The following is a 14,444-nucleotide window of genomic DNA, read 5'->3' as shown; positions in this document are numbered from 1 at the left end:
TCATATACTTACATATAAATATATTGAATTTAGATACATGCACACTTTCATATCTGTCCCTGTCAGAGCCTCAGGAATCTTCAGCTAAATTATTTTAGTCGAGATGACTTTCAGGACTTTAATGTAAAACAGGTATTGAGCAAATTCAAGTCACTGGGCATGCCACATATATATATATTTTAAACACAAAAAGTGCAAAAGTTCACTTGCTGTGTTAGTTTTCTCCCACTCCCGATTAATGCTGAACATTTTAACAATTATGTTCTTCACTGCTGTTGGAAATATACACACGTCTGCTTTGTATTTTTTCAGAGGTGTTCTAGCATAGAGCTTGTCTTGTTTTCTGCCAACATAGATGCTATAAAATCATGCTTGTTTCAGTTTACTTCTTCCCTCCCCTCCCTTCTTCCTTTTCCTCAGCCTTATCCTCCTCCATATTCTTGGGTGGGCAGATTCATGGGGAGACTTGGTTTTTAGTGCAGCCACCACCAGGCAGTTTGCTACTCTCCTGAAGCACATCTGGGCTTTATATCAGGCCTTTAATTAATCCTCAGTGAAAGCCAAGCTATGACATTTTGACTGGGCAGGCTCCAGTTTTGGACAGGTCTTGATTTATTGCGACTGAGTCTCAACCTACTTTGATTTATTTCAGCTTTGGGGAGGAGGGCAAGCACTGAACAGAAAAAGCACTGTTGGATGCAGAAACATGTGATGCATGTAAAGGACCTCCAGACTTCTGCGGCCCAAATGACAAACAGCTCAGACAATTTGCAATAAAAATAAAAAAGCCCAAGTGATGAAAAGATTTTGGTGGAAGAAATCACTTAAAGCAACAACCACCACTACCAAAAAAAGCAACAACAAATAATAAAAGGCTTAGTGGACTAGGATCAAACTATTTGGCAGAAAGTGCCAACGAAGGAAGCCCATGCCTTATCTCTAAGTAAACAATAAATCCCCGGACACTCATTAGTGTTAATCATGCCTCTCATCTGCATTCAGCTAAATACAGGGAGGCAGGACCAATGCTTTCCTGATGAGTTGCTTTCAATGAAAAGGATGTTCTACTATTGTCTGCCAATCCGCCTCGGGTGGATGTCCTTTTGCAGGTCTCCCTCTCTAACAGTACCATGCACAGTATGCAATGTGCCAAGTCTTCTGTGTGCTGAGAACAAAGGCATCCAGAGCCAAACTGTTCATCTAAATAAAGCAACAAACATCATAACAACACAAGCTACTGAAAAACAAATCCAGTCTGCCCAAGTATAAAGGTTTAATGTTTCTATGGGCAAGCTTACTCTCTTACTCAGGCCCTCTTCACTTTCTTGTTTTGTTTTAATCCAAATTCTGTTGGACAGATGACTTGGCGAGCTTATTCTGAATACTACTGTAGATACTTCTGGTTAATAACCTTGTGTGCACAGGTAAATAAACTCAATCACTTAGGAACTCTAAAGAAAACAAGTAACTTTATTGTTTTCCTTTACGTATTTTTAATTACTAATTCAAATAGTCTGATTTCTCCCTCCCTTGTACTTGTTTTTTACCAACAGAAACTCAGCTTTTATTATTTTTTCCTTCCAACTGCGTGAACTAGAGAATTTATGGCAAAAGAAAGGAAAGGGTGAGGTTTCAGCAACTGAAAAGCAAAACGCGTTTAGCCTAAACAAAGCCTGGCACTTTTTATTTGTTGACACCTGTCAGGCTCTACTGCCTACTGGACCTCTAGCAAAAAGGATGTTTTTGTTAAAGACTTGGCACCCACTCCTATTAAAATTTCAGTAACACCTCAGATCCTACCTCTGCAGTCCCCATGCAAGGCCAGGGAGGACAAATCTATGCACTCTTGTCATTCTCCACAACACAAGGTGGAAAAAACAGCAACATCAGCATGCAGGCTTGCACCTCTAAGGTACCTGCAAGTGCTATAGAGCAGAAGAGGACACATAAGGAAGAAATATGTATGTACATCATCTTTAAAAGCATTAAAACATTAAAATGTCTGTGTGCTCATTTTTAAGTTTCACGGTGATATCTGGTAGAAATGTCTGTCGTACTTGGTAAGATACATGTGCAAGTGAAAGCCACGGGCCAGGTGCGGCCTTTACCACCACACAGGTAAGAAGCAGGATCGAGATGGCCGTCTGGCTGACCATTACTCATAGCTTCTGCTAACTGAGAAGCAATTATCTTGTGTTCTCAGTCTGATCCATGCCGCATCGGCTAGTTTTATTATCTGTAAAAAAAAGATGCCTTTGTTTTTTAACAGTGGTAGCTGGTAGGCCTATTTTTGCTGGTGGGCTACACAGGAAACTTGTGTTCTTTGTCTTGTTCCCCTACTGGGTGAGTACCACAGAGAACGTCTCAGCTGGCTCTCCATGACCAATACAAAATCAGTAGTTTTGCAGAAATGCAGAATATTCCCGTGTTACTAAAGGACCTCCTGCGGAGCCAGTCCCTTTGAGCTTCAGAAGTCAAATTACCGTTAAAGGAAATTCTCAAGTCAAAGCGTTCTGCTGAACACACCCTTCTCTCACATCTCATGACTTCTTAAGAAAATAAATTGTCAAAACAATGTAAATATTTGCTGTTTTTTGTGTGTTCTCATTGTGTGTCCCACTTAGCTTGGAGAATGTTGGCCTCCTTTCACAGGCAGAATCAAGCCCAATAGCAGGTGATGGTTCCCTCTTCCCCACAGGAGTATAAGAGCAGGTGACAAGACCGCTTACCAACTAGGGTCTTAAACCTCATCCTGTATTTTCTCCTGAGACAAGTGTCAGCTATGCTTCTCCTGAGTGTAAATTTTCTTTGCTCTGCCAGCCAAGTGCTCTTTCTAGCTGCTACAGTGCTGGTTCTGGGTGGGATTCCAGATGCAAGTTTTCATCCTGTGCCTGAACACTCCTGTTTACAGGCAGTTTTATTTTCCAGCTTTTATCTGCCTTCACGAAATATAAAAGTTTGTGTTATTCTTCCCTCCAAGAAAGTGTAATAACACTGTAAGGTCCAGAAGTACTTTCTAATACTAACACAGCCAAAATTTGTAGTGACAAGTTAGTGGACTATTTCAGTGAAACAGACTTTATATGAACCAGCATCCCAGTGAAAACCCCCATCTAGGCAAAAAGGATCACTTTAAGATACTACTAATAAAACTATCAACTTAGGTTGGAGTCAGCTGTTTTACAAGCCACTACAGAGCATAAACAACTATTCAAGACAATGTTAAAATAGTGTTTCAGAATTTGGATTTTTTCCCCAGCTTGAAATATTTATGACACATTGTATTTAAATGATCTGACTGCTACAAATCAGTGCAACTAAATGCCTATCGTCAGTATGCAATTTCATTACACAATTTGTTTAGAAACCTCATATGAATAAATTCAGCCGAGGTAACTGAGGCTTTTCTTTCCCCACCATATAGTGTATTTTAAAAGCAAATGACATGTGTGTGATTCTATTATTATTTAACACTATTTTCTGTAATCATCCCCAAAATGAATGTGGTAACAATGATTAATTTAATTTACTTTTGGTTGGACTTTTTACTCAGACCTGTTCTTCAGCCAGCTACACTTTTACACATGTGCCTGTTGTTTTTACGCTGCCCTTCTTTAGATGTGACCTTATGAAAATCAGCAACAAAAAAGCTTTCTTTGAGGAAAGTATAATTTGCTTAATTACAAGGAGTGGGCAGTTGTGCACCAATTTCATCATTCTGTCATACTTGAGGCTGAAAACTGGCAGAGAACAGGCCAGGTGAAAACTCTTTATTGCGCTTCCTGTTTACACTGGTAACACATTACATGGAATTTTAATGTCTCCTGAGGTCACTTTTAGAGCCAAATACTGGCTGTCCCTATCACAGGTGTACTGAATAACCCAGTGCGGGCACAGAGTCTCTTTCTCTTCTGCCAGCCTCCGCCTCCCCACGTATAAATGTAAGACGCAGGGGATGAAGTCAATCCCACTGAAGTCAATAATCATATTATTAGCACAAGATTTCATTCCAGACCAGTTCCAGCAGTCGGCTTGCAGTACACTCGGTCCTCAGGCTTGCCAGGAGGGCAGGGAACGAACGCACAGCCCTACAATCCTCATGAGACTCACGGCTGGTGAACCCGTCTCCCCGATGGCAAACCAGCACTTCAAGGGTGTGCTCTCACCCTTTATCGCTGTCTAGATCCAATAGCCTGATTTTGAAAATGTTTTCTTAGCACCCCAATTTGTAAAACTCCACTAAAATGCTACACATTGCATGAAGTATTTTGTTAAGTGTGCTCAGACCATCAAAACTTGCACAAACCTCTGACCAACAATGGTTTTTAATCGATACTCATCTAGTCCTGAATTGCTTTAGAAAGAAAAAAAGACTCTCCTAGAGATGAGACACCAGATAGTGCAGTGAGTCTGGGAAAGTGTCTCATAAGGCAAACCCCAAGCTCCATGTTTGCATCCCGGGATGAGCGCAGGGCCAGGCCTGCTCCGTGGCAGACCGGTCCTTGCAGATCATGGTGATTTCTGCTACCAGCACGACCGATTCAGAAGGCCCCTCTCCACTGTTATGGCACAGAAGTCACTGGAAAGGTTTACGAGGTATCATGGGCCAAAATAAAACATTACAAATGCATTCATGGAACGCACATGGATAGGAGCAGTGGCAATTCCCCAGCTGTGGTCCGAATTAAAACCTGACCTGCTCTCAGCAGCTGCCAGAAACCAGAGGATTATGCTGTTACAAGGCATGGTGCCCAGCACTTTTTGAGCCTTCCCTTGTTGGAAGACAGACCTGTCACACCTGCACGCACACTTGTCACATAATGACCACCCTCTCCCATGCCTCTTGCCACCTTGCCAACAACCTGGGATTCACTTATAACCAGAGAGATGAACAGTTTTCAACTGGTAGTATTTTTAATATACATCTGCCCTGGATATCAATAATAATATTGGCAATGAAATGAAAAGGGAACTTGCATATTTTTCCCTTGTCAATTTTTTCTCCATTAGCATGAATATGATCTATTAAAAGCCTTATGCTTGTTGAATTTAAAACATCTCAGAGGAAGAGAAAAATTGCCACCAGATACAGAAAAGTAAGGTTTGTCTGGAATAAGTGCAGCAAAATAAATTAATGGTGAGGTGGAAAATATGCCTGTATTACATAAGGAGAAAATACTGCATTAGCAACACAAAGCATCACTTTTTCTTGCAAAATAACACACAGCACAGCATGATTATATGATTTGTAACAACTTTTCCTTATGTCAAAAGCAACATGCTTGGTATTACAGCATTAACGTTGCCTGGACAAACGGAGTGTAGAGTACATCTCACATGTTAGAGGCTAAGGCAGAAGGAAGAAATAATGCTCTACTAATGCAATTGCCATGGCTTAAAGAAATCTGTAAAGTGTGCATGGAAGAAACAAAACCTCTTTTGGTATTAAAAAAAAAACAATACTTGCAGATCAAGAAAGAACAGCACAACTTGTGCTAGAAAGATCAGCTTCTAAAAAGTACAAAGCTTGCTATTAAGAGCAAAGTTTGAGAGGGAACATATCTTCCATTACGGTGCCTGTTCTTTTTATAGGAGAATTGCATGAATGCAAGTAACGTCAGTGCAGTGAGAAGTTTTTTCAATGCTCCCATTGCCATCCAATGGCACAGCAGTCTCTGCCATCATTTACATGCTTGTGATGTGTTACTTATAGGTAACCAATCAGGGGTTCCTAATTGGAGGTCCTGGTTCTTTGAGGTGTCAAATGATTGAATTTGCACTGCCATTTAAGCACACAAAAAGAAAAAGAAAGAAAAAAAAAACAGAAAACGTGCCAAGTGCATTCAACTCTGTAAAACAAACAAACAAACAAAACACATTTATCTACATTTATCCTTGCAGACACGGGTAACATTTCATATCAGCTGATGGGGTTCCCCCCTAAATTTTGCTTCCTCAAATCCAGCACTGGAGACCCTTTAATCCCACTGCACAGCAGAGAATGCAGAAAACAGATACCCAGGCCACCAACTTTGGTATCGCTAAGAAACACCACCAATTTTGCTAAAAGCAATGAAATTGCGAGCAAGTTTGCTGGCCACAGGTGGTGTTCTTCTGGCAAGGGGCAGCTGCTGGGCTCCACGGCACCAGCGAGCCTCCACGTGCAGGAAGGAGGAAGCACCGAGAGCACTTGAGGGATGCACCAGCTGTTTTATACACAGCTCTCCTGTAAGCTGCGGGCCCAGGACAACTTTGGGGATCACTGTCTACTTAATTCTCCTCTTCCAGGGCTGCAGGCAATCCATCCCGGCCACGCTGCTGAGCTGACTGGGGAGAGGGAAAAAGAAAATGCTAAGGCTGCTCATCTGCTTTGCAAAGGCACCATTCTTCATATTCCCGAGGAAGCCAACAATTGGTTTTGTTGTAGAAATCGCATGGGTTTTCAGAGGAAGAGAGGAGTCACGCACATGACAGCAATAAGCTTTCTTCGCATGCTTAACCTGGTAACTAAGTTAGCCCTCCCCAGGGAAAGCCTAATGTCAACCACAGAAGGCCAAGGGGAACGTTCAGCTGCTCTATCTTTGGGCCATTAATGCTGGTCGTTAGGTCAAGGCTTCATCCGAAAACACCTACAGCTAAAACTCAAGCGTTTCTGCTAAAACTAAAAGTGGCATATTAAGTGCACCCTGTGGGTTTGGGGAATGTTTCCCAGTCAAACGACAACAAAAAAAAATCCTATTTTTTTCCTTACCGAGACAAGGAAAGAGCAGTCACTCTGTTGATAACCAACCATCTTCTTAATAATATACAGAATATTAACAGCTAGAGTACAATAAAAGTGAGCCCTGACATTTTAATTTATCCTCTGAAATATTTCTTCTTTCAGTGGAATGACCCAATATTATTGGAGGGCTGAAATCTCTGGTTCTGGGAATGCACTGCCCACAATGTTTTACTGGCTTGATTTCAAATGAAAACAATTATAGTGTAGCGAGGATGTTACCACACAGACATAACACCATTAACTATTTTTGACTTCCAGTGTAAATTCAACCATTATGGGGTTTTAAAAATGTCCTCATTAAATTTTAATGATCTGTTTTAAGGGATTTTTTCCCCCCTATTAAAATTAAAACCAACTACGCTACATAGCTTTCTCAGTATGGTGCATTACTCTAAGATTCAAATAAATCTGCAAATTGCAGATCAGTTAATAAAGAGAAACTATCTGGATTATTATAGGTGGGGCTGGTAGCAGTACCTGTTATTAATGTTGCCAAGCATTTCCCAGTAAAAGATGATGCTTTCAGTTCTTTAGAATGTTGCCAAATACCATCTGAATCAATTAAAAAAGTAAAGTTCAAAGGTAGACACACCTGGTTGCTTTTTTAAAAAAAATTTTCCCCACTCATGATAGGAGAAAGAGCAAAGAAAGAAAGGAAAAATCTCAGCTGAAGTGACTCAGCTGATTAAAGGATATGTTTCATTTGTATTAACTCCCCCATAAACCTCAATAATTTATTTTTCCATGAATTCAGGATTTCCTTACTTTACAGCGAGCACTTGAAATTCTGCATGCAGAGGACTAGGGATGTTTATGTGAACATTTCCATGAAATTTGCCCCAAACTTGCCCAATTCATAAACCTTATGTAGATTAAAAAAGGGGAAAAAAATACCCATGATTTACATATACTCAGGAGAGACTTGTGAGACTTTTGCTGCTAAAGCTTGTGAAAACCAACTTCACACAAGCATGCTCCATCCAGTGATGGGGCAGTGGTTTCCCTCCAGGTGCAGCCGCAACCTCAAGCTGGCTGCCTGGTATCCTTGCTCCCCAGCCCAGGCAATCCCACCTGCCTCGTGAGATTCACCTCTTTCCCACAGTCTCATCCACAGCTGCCCCAAGTGAAAACCACTATGAGACTGTCTGGAAGGAGGAACACAACATTTCTGAACTTTTTGTTTTCATCCCGGTGTTCTACTGCCACTGCTAATGAGTAAACACCGTCCTGCAGCATGCAGGTGCTGCAATGACAGTATATATACTGTATATTACATAGTCTCCCTGCCAGTGTCCGTATGTTTTTCTTCCAGTCCTGCCATTAAATAGGAAATCTTGTTCTTTCACAGATTGCCAGCCATAGCGGAAAACTAAAATCATAGTAACACAGCATGCATTTAAAGTTACCTTTGAAAAGTGCCTTAATTTGGTAGTCTAAGAGAAGAACATGCTGCAAAAGCAGAATTTGTTCGGAGGACTACATTGGTTGTGTTACTTAAAGAGATGCTGCACTCAAGCTAACAATGGCATAACAGGTCAGCCTCAAAAATATGACAACAATACATAATTTATCAATCTGGAAACCTTATACTTGAAAGAAGCCTTAGTCTAACCTTTCCATCACTCCAATTGAATTGTAAGACCACCACTGTAACAAGACCACTTCGAAAACCACAGGGGTGGCCTTGATAATAATACACATATCATTGTTGAGGCACAGGAAACTAAACCAGATGGTTTTGCTGAAGAAAGCTCTTTTTTTGGCTTTGTAAAGCCTAAAAACACTAATAGGTCAAACACAAAAGTGGTGAAAAAGAAAGTTAAAGGAAAATTTATGTAAATAAGAAAAAAAAATCTTTTTACAGTTATATTCCCCTCACATAAAGAATGGCCGCAAGAAAGTAAAAAGGGGAAAATGGTGTTGGAGTTCTGAAACAGATCAGGATAGTTTTCTGAAAGGAAAAGGTCTAGCAGCAACACTTACAGTAGGCACTGCTGCTGGAAATCAACACCATATGACGTGCGTTAGACAGAACACCTACGTACTGTAATTAAAACCCTCTCCTCGTTTTTATTCTTTAAATATGGAGACCATTCACGTCTACTGTAGTAAACTATGTTCTTTCTTGTTTAAACTCTTACGAGCAATCATACCAACCGAAAGAGAAAAATATCACAACCATGCACCTCTTAAAATACATGGATGGAAACGTTTCCACAAAATACATTTGTGGAAATTGAAAATAATTTCCTTTAACATGGAGATCTGAATTTGTCTGATTCCAAAATCACCCATACGCAGAAACATACACGTATGCACACATTCACACACATACATATAGGTTGTGCGTGCGTGTTAGTGTGTGAAGCATGTTTGAATTTTCTCGCTTATGCTGTAGTTATTTAAAATCACATTATTTTTACAGACATCAGTACTTCAGAAGGCTTATAACCAAACCCCATAAAGGACATGTTTTGGTTTTGTTTTTCTGTAGAGCAGACATCCTCTACATAACTGAAATTAAGCTGATAGTGCGTTACTCTGCTGGGAATTGCAACTATTTCCAAGTCAAGAAGTCAAATCTAAACTACATGTGCTGAAAGAAATGTATTATACGCTCTTTTGTTGTGCATCCTTAGTTACCAAAATGTAAGCCTTTATTTGTCACTAAAAAAGCAAACACTTTCACTATCAGTTGTTCTAAAACATACTTTCTCTTCATAAGAGAAGCTTTGCCCATATTTGCAAAATCTGAAAGATGTTTGAGAGTTATATCTACATTTTGCTGGTATCCAATCATGCTCTAACTGAAAACAAATCACCATTTAAATATCAACTCTTTCTCTATTTGCATGGGACAATGGAGAAGAAATGTACACAGAGGAGAAGTTCACTATCAGCTAATCATTTGTGACAGTTCATTTTGGTACTGCTCAGCAATAGCCTTTGAGAAAATATTTCAAGTCTTGAGTTTGCCGAGTTCATAACTAGATCCAGAGAACTAAAAAAGTGGCAGGAAAAAAACAGGCTGGGTTTGTCATTGTCTCTGATACATACACCTCTAGAAAAGATGATGCTTCAGCAACTATCTGTCAAGAATTTTATGAATGTTGAATAGTTGTTCCAGACAAAGGAGCACAATCTATCAAGCTTTTCTACTAAATGTTCATACAAGCCCCGCTCTCACAATTACTTCATCTAGATGGCAGTGATAAGATAATCAGTGCAGTGGATCGTCACATCAATCAGAGCAGACTGGATATCTTTTTAAGATCGATTTGGCTTAATTGAGCTATTAATTACCCCAGCTCAACCAAGCTGATGGAAAGAAAACATTCTCATTATGACACACACAAAATACTCTAAACTACTTTAGATGGCTCAAAAGTCTTTACCCCTCATACTCAGAAAAGTCCAGCATTGAAAAACAAAGGAGATTTTAAAATTATTTAAACTATTTAGAATTTTACTTTACTCTTGTGCATAAATTTTTATCTTTAAATGTACTTACAAACATACAAGGAATTCCCTACAACAGAAATGGTAACAGCTGCCTACAAGGGTCAACCTCTATGTATTAGAATAATGAAGAAGAACAATCATGAAAGAGCAACCAGTTGATGCAAATTGGAGATCTGAACACAGATGACATCACAGTGCAGGTGATTAGATTTTACTGTCTCAATCTGAACATGCACAAATGGCTTAAGCAGTAAAAATGACTATGCAGTATCTTGTGCATTTTGATCATAAATAAAAGTACCAACCAGCACCAGTACCAATAAAAAATATAAATAGGATGGAAGGGCTCTGTTTGAATATTTTCTTAATGTTCTTGGTTGGACAGTACAGAAATAACTTACTACCTTATTTATAAACTATTCTCTGAATGGTATTTTTAATGATTTAAATATAAATTAATGAAAGCTGATTGCCATGTACTTGGAATATCAAATGGCTCCCGACTTCACAATGAATTTAAGCCCATGCTTAATTTTAAGCATTTGAGTAGACCGCTAAGTAAATGAACTAGAGCCAATTATGAGCCAATTATGAGTCCTCTTTAATTATTGCTTGAAACAGTGCCAAATTTCTATTGAAGGAAAAAGAAAATATTTCTGATCTGTACCAATGCTTAAAGGCTATTAAAACTATTACCTTTGCCTTCTTTTTTTAAATACTTTTGTGAAATGTATATTGATAGATATACCTATAGTATTCATCAGTGCTACATCTATGACATCCTGCAATAATTAACAAGTATATACTATGCCAATATACTGGTGATTTGTTGGGATCAGACACAGCTAAAACTGCAGTGGGACAGCAGTTCTCTTCATAGTATTTCTGCTCACTGGACAACATGGAGGTGTGGGCAATGCAGTGGCAGATGACAACCTGAGCATCAGCAGATGATAAAATGAGGAGACTGAAGAAAAAAAGGCCTCACCTGTTGAACTCTAATGAAGATGAACATGCTCTTCTCCCCAAACCACTTTCCAATGTAGCTATGTCCTGGTTTGTGGCTATTCCCTTACAATCTTGCAAATAAATGCACCTACTGCTTCCCCAACAACAACATTTTAGGGTTGCAGTTGCAGATATACTTTCAGGACCGTAGCAATTACAGTACTTAGCATGTAGGAAATAAAACACAAACAATCAGTGATGGACTAATGCACATTTTTTTAATGATCCAAGTTAAATGTTTGTGAGAACCTACACCTATATGAAAGACTCCTGGGTGAGTATCTGAGGAAAAGAGTATGTTGCCTTGTGTTTTGTAAATGCCACAGAAATGAGTCAGACTGTTAAGGCTTGCTGTTGTACTAGCATTTGAAAATACCTAGCAGATGGTTTACTAGAACTTTCTGCAACAAATAAAAGGTATAAATTACCCTCACCAAACAAAACAGCACTCAGAAGATTCATATATCTTAAGTGCTGATACATTGTTTTTCCTCTTCCAATTCAGTGGCATTGATCGTCATCTATAACACCATCCCATGGGACTTGTGCTGGATCACATTTAAGTAAAAATGGAGAAAGGGGAAGTTAAGAGGCAGCAGCAATTTCTTCAGATATGTTAGCAGCTACTAACAGAATTTTAGGATAAAACCAATAAGCTGCCCAAAAGTTTGCTGTCTACTCGGTTCTGTTTTGCTCTTTTCATACGCTGAATGGAAACCTTCTTTGAGTGTTCTATAAAAAACACCGGTTTTTATTCAGCAGCACAATGCCACTGTACCTGATTCTCAGTTACTGAATATGGCAGTTTAAGTACTAGTTCATAAACCTAATCAAACCCAACTCTTCTCCCCTAATATGAACCTACTTTTAACTCCGAACTTTTGCTTCTGCTTTTTAATCACCAGACTTTCTCCACACCAATGCATACAGGATATGATCTCTGCACGACGTTAATGAGAGTTTGGTCATCAGCTTTCATGGGATCAGGAATTGACCCATAATGTTTTATAAAACAACAAAAAGGAATGTATTTATGGTTTTATTATTATCCCAACTAAGAAAATACAGAGAAAGGAAAGACAGTATATGGTCTAGTCTATATGCACATGTGTTACTTGTATTAATATCAATGGGATTTAAAAATACATATGGAGAGGATAAGATATATCCCTATGTGTTCAGCCATATGCTTAAGGAAGCTCCCCAAATGCTTGTAAATATGATCATGCTTTCTAACATACTATGTATTTATTTGAACAACGTTAAATCTCTAAGCCCTACTTTCCAGCCCATTAAAGCCTCAAATAATTGTTTATTTCCAGTTTAAAGTTACTCTCTTTTTTAGCCATTAGAAGGATGTCTGTAAGCACATTTCCATGATATTTGGGGAATTAGAGAATTGATAGTAACTCTCCCATTGTCCGAAGGGGTATCTCTCTGGGAAGAGGAATAGTCAAGATGAACTATATTTTAGTGAGGAATTCTTTCCAGAAGGTTTTGGGACAGGCCCAAAACATGTTAACTGAAAGGTCTGGAATGCTACTTACACAACAAACATGTGTTCGCGTTGTAGACCTCGGACAACTACATTCCTTATGGAGGCCAAAGACTTCGAAAGCTAGTCATTTTTCTTGATAGACTTGTTCTTATTTTCTTTGTTTTTAAAGTTTTGGACACAGGACAAGGGTCTGACCCACTACGCACAAGAGTGTTATATTCTGAGTTTCCCATATGAAAGAGGTCACTAGATTTCATCTCACGATTTATGATTTGGTGCATGCCATCTTTAAATGAGATAGCTTGAGATAGATTATGGAATATCCTATTCATTTTAGGAAGTTATGTTGATGTGGTTGCAACTGATCATTGTGTTTGGCTCATCTGTAGCTTCCTTTCAGTTGAACCTTGGTAAATGACTTTGTGAACACTCACTTATAGTTTTATCAATTAAAAGATGATTGGGATGGTTTACTGGATTAACTACTTCAAATAATGTTGAATCCACAAATACAAAGCAATTTTCATGGAGATGTAGTCAGGACATTTGTGTTTCTCTTGGTACATATAGTACCAATATGTACCATCTTTCATGTAAATGCAGCGCAGAACCAAAAGCCAAGTTTACAGCCAGCTACTGAAAATCACCTGCTTAGCTTACTTGGCACATTTCTTTTGATGCAAAGGCAATATGGCTACTTAGTGTTTTTTTTTTAATATCACAGAACAAAAATTTATGTTGTGGTATCCCCATTTCATTTTCTTGCTATTTCTTTTTGACCATAAACAAGATTTGGAAATTCAGCTTTTACTTGACCTTTTAAATCTCAAATTATGATAAAACTCAAAATCAGACTTTTCTTCCTTCTATAGTACTTCATACTTTGTAAAACAGAAAAACAAAACAAACAGTCGTCGTCTTTTTAAACTACATCAATGAATGTTGAAGCCAGATCCGGTTTCCCAGCAAGGAATTATTAAAAGACAGAAATAGTCTAATGACCACAGGAAATCTTTAAGCACCAAAATGGGGACAAAAGTCTCCTGGGGAAAAGACAATATTTCCTACATGGTCATTCATGTCTCCTTGTAATACAATACAGGGGTATTGTCTGTTTGTCTGCTTAAGCAGATGCACAGAATAAAATTAGAAACAACTCCTGACTACAAAAACATTTCAAATGCTAGATGCAGGTATGCAGGTACATGCATGGCAATACTGACATCACTAGTATGCTGTGATGCTTTTTTTTTTTTTAAATGCATAATAAGCTAGACCTTTGATCATTAATATAAACATCATTCTTGCCCCATGATAATAAAAGGCCACCAACCTCCAGCAGGATCTTTGACTTCAGGTCATATTGCATCTTGCTGCAATCTTAATATTGGTTATACAAATTGTCAAAACAATAGGAGAAATACTCTAAAATAGATACAGTTTATAGTCAGTCCCCTCCCCCAAGGAATTCAGTACAGGAATGTAAACCTAAAGATTTATTTTTCTGTTCAGGTCATGCCTGGGGTAGACTGCTATGTAACTAAGCCCCCTAGACTGAAGTCAAGAGTTACACAAAATTAACAGGCCTTTGTAGGCAAAAAAATCCTGAGATAGCCCTCCGTGGATCATGAACTGAGGTTACAGCATTATCCCCACCACAAAGATGATTCAGAACAAGGCATGTGGCCCACA

The 14,444-nt window shown here is 38.8% G+C and overlaps 1 protein-coding gene and 1 long non-coding RNA gene across 4 annotated transcripts in view; both read right to left on the bottom strand.

Moving 5' to 3' along the window:
* Positions 1–14,444, bottom strand: part of GMDS (GDP-mannose 4,6-dehydratase) — a 409,857-nt gene that overhangs the window by 210,075 nt on the left and 185,338 nt on the right. The gene's annotated exons all lie outside the window — the stretch shown is intronic.
* The window catches only part of LOC308189350, a 117,512-nt gene extending 103,068 nt beyond the window's left edge, over positions 1–14,444 (bottom strand). The window contains exon 1 of the long non-coding RNA XR_013946313.1: positions 1–14,444. This exon is cut by the window's left edge and continues 41,517 nt beyond it. This is a non-coding gene — a long non-coding RNA (uncharacterized lncRNA).

Source organism: Anser brachyrhynchus, assembly GCF_964034855.1.
Source record: "Anser brachyrhynchus genome assembly, chromosome: 2".
NCBI lineage: Eukaryota > Metazoa > Chordata > Aves > Anseriformes > Anatidae > Anser > Anser brachyrhynchus.
Note: the sequence above shows the minus strand (reverse complement) of the source record. Positions and strands in the feature narration are given on the sequence as shown.